This window comes from Phocoena sinus, chromosome 4 (assembly GCF_008692025.1).
Source record: "Phocoena sinus isolate mPhoSin1 chromosome 4, mPhoSin1.pri, whole genome shotgun sequence".
Classification (NCBI taxonomy): domain Eukaryota; kingdom Metazoa; phylum Chordata; class Mammalia; order Artiodactyla; family Phocoenidae; genus Phocoena; species Phocoena sinus.
The window spans coordinates 13434626-13446894 of record NC_045766.1 but is presented as its reverse complement, the minus strand read 5'-3'; the positions used below and the strand labels follow the sequence as shown (position 1 = coordinate 13446894).

Genomic DNA, 12269 nt, shown 5'->3' with positions numbered 1-12269 from the left:
TCACAAAGCACCGAGCTAATATCCCTGTGCCTTGCGGCTGCTTCCCCCCAGCTATCTACCTTACTACGTTTGTTAGTGTGTATATGTCCATGACTCTCTCTCGCCCTGTCAAAACTCACCCTTCCCCCTCCCCATATCCTCAAGTCCGTTCTCCAGTAGGTCTGCGTCTTTATTCCTGTCTTACCCCTAGGTTCTTCATGACATTTTTTCCCCTTAAATTCCATATATATGTGTTAGCATACGGTATTTGTCTTTTTCTTTCTGACTTACTTCACTCTGTATGACAGACTCTAGGTCTATCCATCTCATTACAAATAGCTCAATTTCATTTCTTTTTAAGGCTGAGTAATATTCCATTGTGTATATGTGCCACATCTTCTTTATCCATTCATCCGATGATGGGCGCTTAGGTTGTTTCCATCTCCGGGCTATTGTAAATAGAGCTGCAATGAACATTTTGGTACATGACTCTTTTTGAATTTTGGTTTTCTCAGGGTATATGCCCAGTAGTGGGATTGCTGGGTCATATGGTAATTCTATTTGTAGTTTTTTAAGGAACCTCCATACTGTTCTCCATAGTGGCTGAACCATTTCACATTCCCACCAGCAGTGCAAGAGTGTCCCCTTTTCTCCACACCCTCTCCAGCATTTATTGTTTCTAGATTTTTTGATGATGGCCATTCTGACTGGTGTGAGATGATATCTCATTGTAGTTTTGATGTGCATTTCTCTAATGATTAATGATGTTGAGCATTCTTTCATGTGTTTGTTGGCATTCTGTATATCTTCTTTGGAGAAATGTCTATTTAGGTCTTCTGTCCATTTTTGGATGGGGTTGTTTGTTTTTTTGTTATTGAGCTTGTTGGAAGATTTTTAATCACAGTTTCAATTTCATTACTTGTGATTGGTCTGTTCATATTTTCTATTTCTTCCTGGTTCAGTCTTGGAAGGTTTTACCTTTTGAAAAATTTGTCCATTTCTTCCAAGTTGTCCATTTTATTGGCATAGAGTTGTTGTAGTATTCTCTTAGGATGCTTTGTCTGTTGTAACTTCCCCTTTTTCATTTCTAATTTTATTGATTTGAGTCCTCTCCCTCTTTTTCTTGATGAGTCTGGCTAATGGTTTATTAGCTTTGTTTATCTTCTCAGAGAACCAGCTTTTAGTTTTATTGATCTTTGCTATTTCTTTGTTTCTATTTCATTTATTTCTGCTCTGATCTTTATGATTTCTTTCCTTCTGCTAACTTTGGGTTTTGTTTGTTCTTCTTTCTCTAGTTCCTTTAGGTGTAAGTTTAGATTGTTTATTTGAGATTTTTCTTGTTTCTTGAGGCAAGTTTGTATAGCTATAAACTTCCCTCTTTGAACTGCTTTTGCTGCATCCCATAGGCTTTGGATCATCGTGTTTTCATTGTCATTTGTCTCTAGGTATTTTTTGATTTCCTCTTTGAATATCTTCAGTGATCTCTTGCATATTTAGTAACATATTGTTTAGTCTCCATGTGTTTGTGTTTTTTACATTTTTCCCCTGTAATTCATCTGTAATCTCATAGTATTGTGGTCAGAAAAGATGATTCATAGGATTTCAATCTTCTTAAATTACTGAGGCTTGATTTGTGACCCAAGATGTGATCTATCCTGGAGAATGTTCTGTGTGCACTTGAGAAGAAAGTGTAATCTGCTGTTTTAGGATGGAATGTCCTATAAACATCAATTAAATCTACCTGGTCTATTGTATCATTTAAAGATTGTGTTACCTTATTAATTTTTGGTTTGGATGATCTGTCCATTGGTGTAAGTGAGGTGTTAGCATCCCCCACTATTATTGCGTTACTGTCAATTTCCTCTTTTATAGCTGTTAGCTGTTGCCTTATGTACTAAGGTGCTCCTGTGTTGGGTGCATATATATTTATTATTGTTATATCTTCTTTTTTTTTTTTTTTTGTGGTACGTGGGTCTCTCACTGTTGTGGCCTCTCCCGTTGTGGAGAACAGGCTCTGGACGTGCAGGCTCAGTGGCCATGGCTCACAGGCCCAGCCGCTCTGCGGCATGTGGGATCTTCCTGGACTGGGGCATGAACCCGTGTCCCCTGCATTGGCAGGTGGACTCTCATCCACTGCACCACCAGGGAAGCCCATATCTTCTTCTTGAATTGATCCCTTGATCATTATGTAGTATCCTTCCTTGTCACTTGTAACAGTATTTATTTTAACATCTATTTTGTCTGATATGAGTATTGTTACTCCAGTTTTCTTTTGATTTCCATTTGCCTGGAATATCTTTTTCTATTCCCTCACTTTCAGTCTGTATGTGTCCCTACGTCTAAAGTGGGTCTCTTGTAGACAGCATGTATATGCGTCTTGTTTTTGTATCCATTCTGCCCGTCTGTGTGTTTTGGTTGGAGCATTTAATCCAACCATATTGAAGGTAATTATCGTTATGTATGTTCCTATTACCATTTTCTTAATTTCTTTGGGTTTGTTTTTGTAGGTCTTTCTTCTTCTCTTCCTCTTTTGTTCTCTTCTCTTGTGGTTTGATGAACATCTTTTTTTTTTCGATGAACATCTTTAGTTCTGCTTCTGGTTTGCTTTTTCTTTTGTATGTGTATATCTATTTTAGGTTTTTGGTTTGCTGTTCCCATGAGGTTTTGATATAGCAGTCTATATATGTACAAGGTTGTTTTAAGTTGCTGGTCTCTTTCCCACGTAGTGAAGTTCCTTTAGCGTTTGTTGTAAAGCTGATTTGGTGTTGCTGGATTCTTTTAGCTTTTGCTTGTCTAAAACATTTGATTTCTCTGTCAAATCTGTACAAGAGCCTTACTGGGTAGAGCATTCTTGGTTGTAGATTTTTCCCTTTCATCACTGGAAATATATCAATCACTCCCTTTTGGCATGCAGACTTTCTGCTGAAAAATCATCTGATAACCTTATGGGGATTCTGTTGTATGTTATTTGTTGCTTTTCCCTTGTGGTTTTTAATATTTTTTCTTTGTCTTTAATTTTTGTCTGTTTGATTAATATGTGTTTTCGTGTGTTTCTCCTTGGATTCAGCCTGTATGGGACTCTACATTTCCTGGACTTGAGTGAGTGTTTCCTTTCTCATGTTAGAGAAGTTTTTCGCTATAATATCTTCAAATATTTTCTCAGGCCTTTTCTTTATCTCTTCTCCTTCTGGGACCCCTATAGTACAAATGTTGGTGTGTTTAATGTTGTCCCAGAGTTCTCTGAGGCTGTCTTCATTTCTTTTCATTCTTTTTTGTTTATTCTGTTCTGAGGCAGTGATTTCCAGTATTCTGTCTTCCAGGTCACGAATCCATTCTTCTGCCTCAGATATTCTGCTATTGATTCCTTCTAGTGTATTTTTCATTTCAGCTATTGTATTCTTCATCTCTGTTTGTTTTTCCTTAAATCTTCTAGCTCCTTGTTAAACATTTCTTGTATGTTCTCAATCTGTGCTCCTATCTTTCTCTGAGATTTTGGATTTTTTTTTTTTTTTTGTGTGGTACGCGAGCCTCTCACTGTTGTGGCCTCTCCCGTTGCAGAGCACAGGCTCCAGACACGCAGGCTCAGCAGCCATGGCTCACGGGCACAGCTGCTCTGCAGCACGTGGGATCTTCCCAGACCAGGGCACAAACCCGTGTCCCCTGCATCAGCAGGTGGACTCTCAACCACTGCACCATGAGGGAAGCCCTTTGTATCATTTTTACTATCATTACTCTGAATTGTTTTTCAGGTACATTGCCTGTCTCCTCTTCATTTAGTGTTCTTATGGGTTTTTATCTTATTCTTCTGGGGTTTTATCTTGTTCCTTCATATTTCTCTGTTATCTCATGTGTCTAACTTTCTGTGTTTCTGATATTCTTTCCACAGGCTGCAGGATCATAGTTCCTCTTGCTTTGGATGTCTGCTCCTGGTAGTTGAAGTTGGTCCAGAAATTTATGCAGGCTTCCTGGTGGGAGGGACTTGTGCCTGCCCTCTGGTGTGTGGACCTGGGCCTTGTCCCTCTGATGGGCAGGGCCCTGTCAAACAGTGTGTTTTGAGGTGGCTGTGAGCTCAGTATGACTTTAGGCAGCCTGTCTCCTGATTGGTGTGGCTGTGTTCCTGTCTTGTTGTTTGGCCTGAGGCTTTCCACCACTGAGGCCTACAGGTTGTTAGGTGGAGTCAGGTTTTGGTGCTGAAATGGGGACCTCTGGAAGAGCTCATGCTAATCAATATTCCCTGGGGCTTCTGCTACCAGTGTCCTTGAGCCCACAGTGAACTATAGTCCACCTTCGCCTCCCCAGGAGATCCACCAAGACTCCTATGTAGGTGTCACCCAGGGTCCTATGGAGGTACATCTTTGTGCTGGGTTCCAGTTCATGTGAGGCCTTGTGTGCACCCTCGCAGAGTTGAGTCTCTGTTTCCCCTAGCCCTGTGGAGCTCCTGCACTCAAGCCCTGCTGGGTTTCAAGGCTTAATGCTCTTCTTCTCAATGCCAGACACTTAGACTGTCTTGGCAGGCTATTTTTATGTGGGAACATCCCTGTATAGCCTGAGTAGGTTTAATATTTTTTGGTGCAAGGGCTATTTTTAGTACAGATGTCTGCCACCTCTTTCCTCAGTGTATGCTGGTCATTATCCCCTTGTTAGGAGGTGTAACTGATGTTATGGTGACCAGAGCCTGCACTGGATATTGAACAGGGCATCCCCTTTGCTCTGTGGTTGTCACTGCCCTGACAGAGGTGGGGTCTGTTCCTTAGTTGTCATAGTATAGGCCCCAAGATCTGTTCCTTAGCTGTGTTTCTGATCTGTGGTGCAAGGTAGGCAGGATTGGAGCACCCCCACTGGGAGGGAAGCCACTCAGTATTCCTCCTCTGGAGCTGTTCACCTGTAGGTGTGCTCTGTCATGTCACCTTTCACCCATTGTGTGAGCTCTCAGATTACACTACTGTTGGCCCCACTCTTGGCCTCACCTTAACCATAGGTATGCTGGCAATTGGCCCTGGTGTCTCTCAGACATCGTTTTCACCATGCCACCAGCATAGTTCCACTAAAGTCAGGTCCCAGGATTGCAGTAATCATGGATTTGGACCTGCTGTGGGCGCTATGTGAGCAGCTCAGACTGTGGCCTGACCTAACACCCATGTGTATGTGCCCACGAAGTCTACAGCTGCTAAAGCTAGACCTGCCTTGGCTGGGAGCATTCGTTGTCCATTCAGATGTTCTGTAGGTGCTGAGTTTACAAAGCCAGTCGTGGGAGTGTCAATTTGCTGTTTGTGCAGCTGTGAAGAGAGATGTCAGCTTTTCTTCCTTAGCTACATGGCCCCTGGGGCTCAGCTGTGGTTTCAGCCCCACCTCTGCATATGGGTCACCAACAGGGGTCTGCTCCAGAGGCTTCCCTGTAGCACATGAATCCACCCCAGTGAGGAGGGGGCATGGAGGTGGTGGCAGCCAGGGTTGCGAGAGTGCTCCCCATGGGGGGGACTGGGTACAGAGGAGGAGGTGGTGACCACTGGGGTCATGGGAGCCCTGGTGGAGATGGGTCCCATGGGAGAGCTTGTGACTTCAGGAGGGAGAAACTAGCCATTTTCTTAACCATATCTCTTATTCACTGAAACCAACTTTACCATAAATTAATTTTCTATATGCATGTGTGCATGTTTCTGGAATTTATATTCTTTCCCCTCATTGATCTCTCTATTCATGAACTATACAAAACTGATTTAATTCCTGAAGAGCTATAAAAATCACCAAGTTAATATATATACCTATTTTTGTGCCTTTAGTAGATATATTATTATTTTTAGAAATAATATAGAAAAATCTTTTATTTTCTTAGTCATTCACAAAATAACTTTTGCATCTCTTTGACTTTCCATGAAGTAAGAAGCAATATATGATAGAAATTTAGATACTTCTCTGTGCCTTGCTTTCCTTATACTGGGAAATTAGATGAATTAATTCATGTTTATCTCTTAGAGTGGGCATATAGTAAGTACCCAGTGTTAGCTATTATTTTTTAAAATGAGTAAATTAGGACTCCTATACTTCTCTCTACCTCTTTTACCACTCTTCTATCTTCATGCCCTTCTGCCAACTTTTGTGAGGTTTTATCATCTCTTCTGTAACCATAATTAATCCTTTCATGGTGTGTCCATTGGTTGAGTCTAAAATTGAAAATATCAATACACATTGTTTCCATTATTGTGATTGTATTAATATTGATTTCAAAGTGTCTTTAATTTAATTTTTAATCATGTGTCTTCAAGTCACTAATATTATCTATCTTCCTAAACATATTCTATTCATGGTAAGGGATGCAATGTAATTATTGTAGATACATTTCCCAGAACCCTCTGAATTTTTATTTCAATCTGGACCAGGTGCTCTCTGGGACGGATGCCAACCTGTCATCCTGACTTCTTGTCCTGGATTGGAGTCAGTTATCTTGGATCTCCAGTCTTTACCTTTCTTGAATTTTATTCTTGTTTTGGCTAAAGAATATCTTCAAAAGTAATTTTCTTAAAAGGATGCATGAGGAATAAGCTGCTGAATTTTTAAAAGTCTGAAAGTGACTTAATTTTCCCTCTCATTTGATTGACATGTTTACTGGATATATAATATTAAGTTCATAATTTTTTTTCTCAGAATTGAAGCTATAGCATCCAGGCATTTTTGTTTTTGTTGTTTATAAGTAATATGAATTTATTTAAATACTTTGGAAACACCCCCCTGCCCCCACAAATGATGCCTGCACCTAAAAGTTACATAAAAATGACCCAGAGTATTTTAAAATAATAGATTTGAAGGTCATTTGTAGTTTTTCCCTCTTAACAAGAGTGCATTCAGCTGAACAGTATATTACAAACCTTATCAAATCATGTTAAGGCAGATGATGAATCTGGTTGCATTTGTTATGACTCCCAGGAGCAAGTGATATTGTGGGAGTTGAGCATTTTTCCTCCCAGCTGTGTGGTCAGTTGGCCCAGGAAAGGGCAGTCCTGGAGGCAGCAGGTAGAGAGCTAGGCCCTGCCTGTCTTGTCACTCCTCATTCTCAGTCACTTCTCTGTGACTGAAGTGGACATGGAACCCTGGCCCTTGTTGGCATCACTGATGCACACCCACTGCCAGTTGACTGACTCCTTCCACAGGGTCATATTATTGTCTCTGCCTGAGATAGCCAGGACGTTGGCTGTGATGGACAAGCTCACATGCCATACAACATCAATGAACTTGTGCAACAGTTTGGGAGACCATGTATTGCCCGTGACATCATCACAGGTACAACTGAACACTCGACCATCCTGGGAGCAGCTGGCAATGGTGCTGGTAGGCAGGCCAATGGAGCTGGCCCAGGCAATGTCTCAAACCCAGTCACTGTGTGCTTTCAACTTCTGCTCTTCCTTCCACTGGCCGTCCTCCTCCTCCTTCCACAGTTTAATGAGGTTGTCACAGCCGCCTGATGCATATTTCTTGACGTAGTTGGACTTCTGCCCAGATGGCTGGTCTATGGAGCTTCCAGGCATGACAGCAGGGGCTCAGCTCACTGCTTTGAAGCCAGTAGTGTGAGCGTTATTGATCTTCTTCACTTCCCATTGGCCCAACATGGAATAGGTCAGTAGGGATATAGCCCCATCGAAGCTCCCATAGGCCAGGATCAGGCCCCGATACCCAACTGAATGTGCTGTAAAAATATCTGTGATTTTTATTGGTAACAAAATCACAGGTATTGCTATAACTCCTGTAGTTTGTGCCTACATTCAGAATGGATAGAAATGCTAAAGTTTAGAGATTAGAGAAAATAAAAATATGATTTATTTCCTTCCAAGTTCACAGACCTCCTAAATTTTATCCATGGACTTTTATTGATGAACCCGTGAGTTAGAGTAAAAGCTTTTTGAGGTGTGGAAGACTGTATGTTCCAAAGATGACAGCAATAATATTTCCCACCCCCTCATGCTCTTTCACTATATGACCTTGATACTCTCCCATCAGCAGGTAGAATATTTTCCCACCCCCTTGAATCTGGGTGAGCCCATGACACTTTTGAACAACAGCATATGTTAGAAGTGATGCTGTACCAGTCTGAGCATAACTCTTAATTGAGCTGTCAACTTCTGCTTCCTTCCTCATAGAAGCAAGACACCATGTAAGATGTGCAGTTATCCTAGATCACCATGCTGCAAAAAGCCCAAGCTATATGAAGAGGCCCTGGAGGATAAAATACCATATGGAGGAAAAAGGTGACCAAGAAACACAAGTATCAGACCCCCAAGTGAAGAAGCCATCTTGGAAGTGGGTCCTTTAGTTCTTGCCACCCTACTTGCTGCCACATGGATCAGAGGTGAACTGTCCCTCTAGGCTCTTCCAGGATTCCTGACCCATAAAATTGTGGGCAAAATAAATTGCCTGTTTTAAGCCACTGAATTTTGGGGTAGTTAGTTTGGCAGTGATAGGTAATGGGCAATCATGTATCCTTCACATTGATTAGCAAACTGACAGGCATAAATGAGGGGCTCAGGAATGGTTGACAAATTGAGACTTGCGTGGCATTTTGGTGTCAGTAGGAACCACAGGGAGTAATATAATGTGATGAAAGTATATTGTCTAATAGATGGCCTATGGTTCGAAGGTACCTCAGCCCCTTTTCCAGGACCTCAGATTAGCCAAATCCTTCCCAAATGCTGACTCCTCGATTGGTCTCCAAAGGTTACAGTCTCTTCATGGAAGAGTATATATAGGATGATTAAAGAGCACATAATGAAAATGCACATTAGAATGGTGTAGTTGTACTGGAAGCAATCTCTGTGCATCTGAAAACTTGGTCTGGGTCTGGAAACAGACCTCAAGGGGCACTATTGTATCATGGCTATGAGCACAGGCTCTGAAGTCAGTGTGTCATGGCGGAAATCTGGGTCAGCCGTAGAGCCTGCTCTGTGACTAGGACATGCAAGTCTTTCTGTGTCTCAGTTTACACATCTGTAAAATGTATATAAAACAGTATCCTCCTCATGTATAGTGAGATTCAAATGAGTTAATACATTTGGTTGGCACATATAGCTCCCACTGAAAACCAAATGGACCTCTCTTGAATACTTTCAGTGACTCTTGAATTATTTAGGTGGTTCCTAAATGCCACATGTGGTTTTTAGATACTGCACATATCAAATTTTTATGATAACGGTAGTCTATATTTAGTTTAATCTATATTAGAAAATTTATAGCCAGCATTTCTGAGTTCATATATAGGATAGGATAACATTATAAAATATATTAAGCCATAAATAGTATAGCTAAGGCCCAAATGGTAAAGATGAAACTGAAATGCTTGAAATTGGCATGTGGGAGCTGCAAATCTGGGAGTCTGCAAAGGAGAGAGGAACAGAGAAATGAAGTCATTTATTCATGTGCAATGAACCAGCATGAAATGCCATCAGTTCTTTGCCTCAGTCTATTTTATTTCACATTTGACCACTCTATAATGGGCACACTATTTAAAACCTAGATCTGCCTTCCAAAAGAGCAATGTATCTTTAATGGGGAAAGCTGTAATATTTTCATTTCAGCATGTTTCCCTGGAAAAGATCATTAATTGTGGTCTACAGAACACTGATCTACAAAATTATTGTGTTAATTTGGTAAAAGGAAGTTTTCTTTCTTTTTTTTTTTTTAAACATCTTTATTGGGGTATAATTGCTTTACAATGGTGTGTCAGTTCCTGCTTTACAACAAAGTGAATCAGTTATACATATACATATGTTCCCATATGTCTCCCCTCTTGCGTCTCCCTCCCTCCCACTCTCCCTATCCCACCCCTCCAGGCTGTCACAAAGCACCGAGCTAATATCCCTGTGCCCTGCGGCTGCTTCCCCCTAGCTATCTACCTTACTACATTTGTTAGTGTGTATATGTCCATGACTCTCTCTCGCCCTGTCAAAGCTCACCCTTCCCCCTCCCCATATCCCCAAGTCCGCTTTCCAGTAGGTCTGCGTCTTTATTCCTGTCTTACCCCTAGGTTCTTCATGACATTTTTTTCCCTTAAATTCCATATATATGTGTTAGCATACGGTATTTGTCTTTTTCTTTCTGACTTACTTCACTCTGTATGACAGACTCTAGGTCTATCCATCTCATTACAAATAGCTCAATTTCATTTCTTTTTAAGGCTGAGTAATATTCCATTGTGTATATGTGCCACATCTTCTTTATCCATTCATCCGATGATGGGCGCTTAGGTTGTTTCCATCTCCGGGCTATTGTAAATAGAGCTGCAATGAACATTTTGGTACATGACTCTTTTTGAATTTTGGTTTTCTCAGGGTATATGCCCAGTAGTGGGATTGCTGGGTCATATGGTAATTCTATTTGTAGTTTTTTAAGGAACCTCCATACTGTTCTCCATAGTGGCTGAACCAATTCACATTCCCACAAGCAGTGCAAGAGTGTTCCCTTTTCTCCTCACCCTCTCCAGCATTTATTGTTTCTAGATTTTTTGATGATGGCCATTCTGACTGGTGTGAGATGATATCTCATTGTAGTTTTGATTTGCATTTCTCTAATGATTAATGATGTTGAGCATTCTTTCATGTGTTTGTTGGCAGTCTGTATATCTTCTTTGGAGAAATGTCTATTTAGGTCTTCTGCCTATTTTTGGATTGGGTTGTTTGTTTTTTTGTCATTGAGCTGCATGAGCTGCTTGTAAATTTTGGAGATTAATCTTTTGTCAGTTTCTTCATTTGCAAATATTTTCTCCCATTCTCAGGGTTGTACTTTGGTCTTATTTATGGTTTCCTTCACTGTGCAAAAGCTTTTAAGTTTCATTAGGTCCCATTTGTTTAGTTTTGTTTTTATTTCCATTTCTCTAGGAGGTGAGTCAAAAAGGATCTTGCTGTGATTTATGTCATAGAGTGTTCTGCCTATGTTTTCCTCTAATAGTTTGATAGTTTTGGGGCTTACATTTAGGTCTTTAATCCATTTTGAGTTTACTTTTGTGTATGGTGTTAGGGAGTGTTCTAATTTCATACTTTTACATGTACCTGTACAGTTTTCCCAGCACCACTTACTGAAGAAGCTATCTTTTCTCCACTGTATATTCTTGCCTCCTTTATCAAAGATAAGGTTACCATCTGTGCGTGGGTTTATCTCTGGGCTTTCTATACTGTTCCATTGATCTGTATTTCTGTTTTTGTGCCAGTACCGTACTGTCTTGTTTACTGGAGCTTTGTAGTATAGTCTGAAGTCAGGGAGCCTGATTCTTCCAGCTCCATTTTTCGTTCTCAAGATTGCTTTGGCTATTCGGGGTCTTTTGTGTTTCCATAGAAATTGTGAAATCTTTTGTTTTAGTTCTGTGAAAAATGCCAGTGGTAGTTTGATAGGGATTGCATTGAATCTGTAGATTGCTTTGGGTAGTAGAGTCATTTTCACCATGTTGATTCTTCCAATCCAAGAACATGGTATATCTCTCCATCTATTTGTATCATCTTTAATTTCTTTCATCAGTGCCTTATAATTTTCTGCATACAGGTCTTTTGTGTCCTTAGGTAGGTTTATTCCTAAATATTCAATAAGTTTTTCCTGGGAGATATTCAGAACATTCTTACATTTCTTTTTTTTTTAATTTATTTATTTTATTAATTTATTTTTGTCTGCCTTGGGTTTTCATTGCTGTGCGCGGGCTTCCTCTAGTTGCGGAGAGTGGGGGCTACTCTTCATTATGTTGTGTGGGCTTCTCATTGCTGTGGCTTCTCCCGTTGTGGAGCATGGGCCCTAAGCAAGTGGGCTTCAGTAGTTGTGGCACGTGGGCTCAGTAGTTGTGGCACGTGGGCTCAGTAGTTGTGGCACGTGGGCTGTAGAGCACAGGTTCAGTAGCTGTGGTGCACGGGCTTAGTTGCTCAGTGGCACGTGGGATCTTCCTGGGCCAGGGCCTGAACCCATGTCCCTTGCACTGGCAGGTGGACTCCCAACCACTGCACCACCAGGGAAACCCCCATTCTTACATTTCTAATTTTGTTCCAGTTTGATACGTGTTCCCCGAATTGCAATTCTTTGATCCCAAGTAAATGTTTTCTGCTTCATTACTGCCTCCTGGGTTTATGTAGGTTGACAAGGTTTATGGCAAGTAGGGGCAGGGCCAGGTAAAGAGGTAGGAGTTGTCTGAAGTTGAGGTCTCTGAAACATACAATTATCGCCCCAAACCTATTTCCCCCAAAGATGGAATTGAAGCCAGTTTATATTCTCAAAGCACCAACCGTCTGGAGAAAGGGTATTCTGCCCTCTCTGCAGAGCTCTGTGTGCAC

General features: G+C 41.0%; 1 pseudogene; it reads right to left on the bottom strand.

The window, feature by feature from the left end:
* Window positions 1-7031: 7031 nt before the first annotated feature.
* On the bottom strand, window positions 7032-8308 carry LOC116753186 (annotated as a pseudogene).
* Window positions 8309-12269: the final 3961 nt, after the last annotated feature.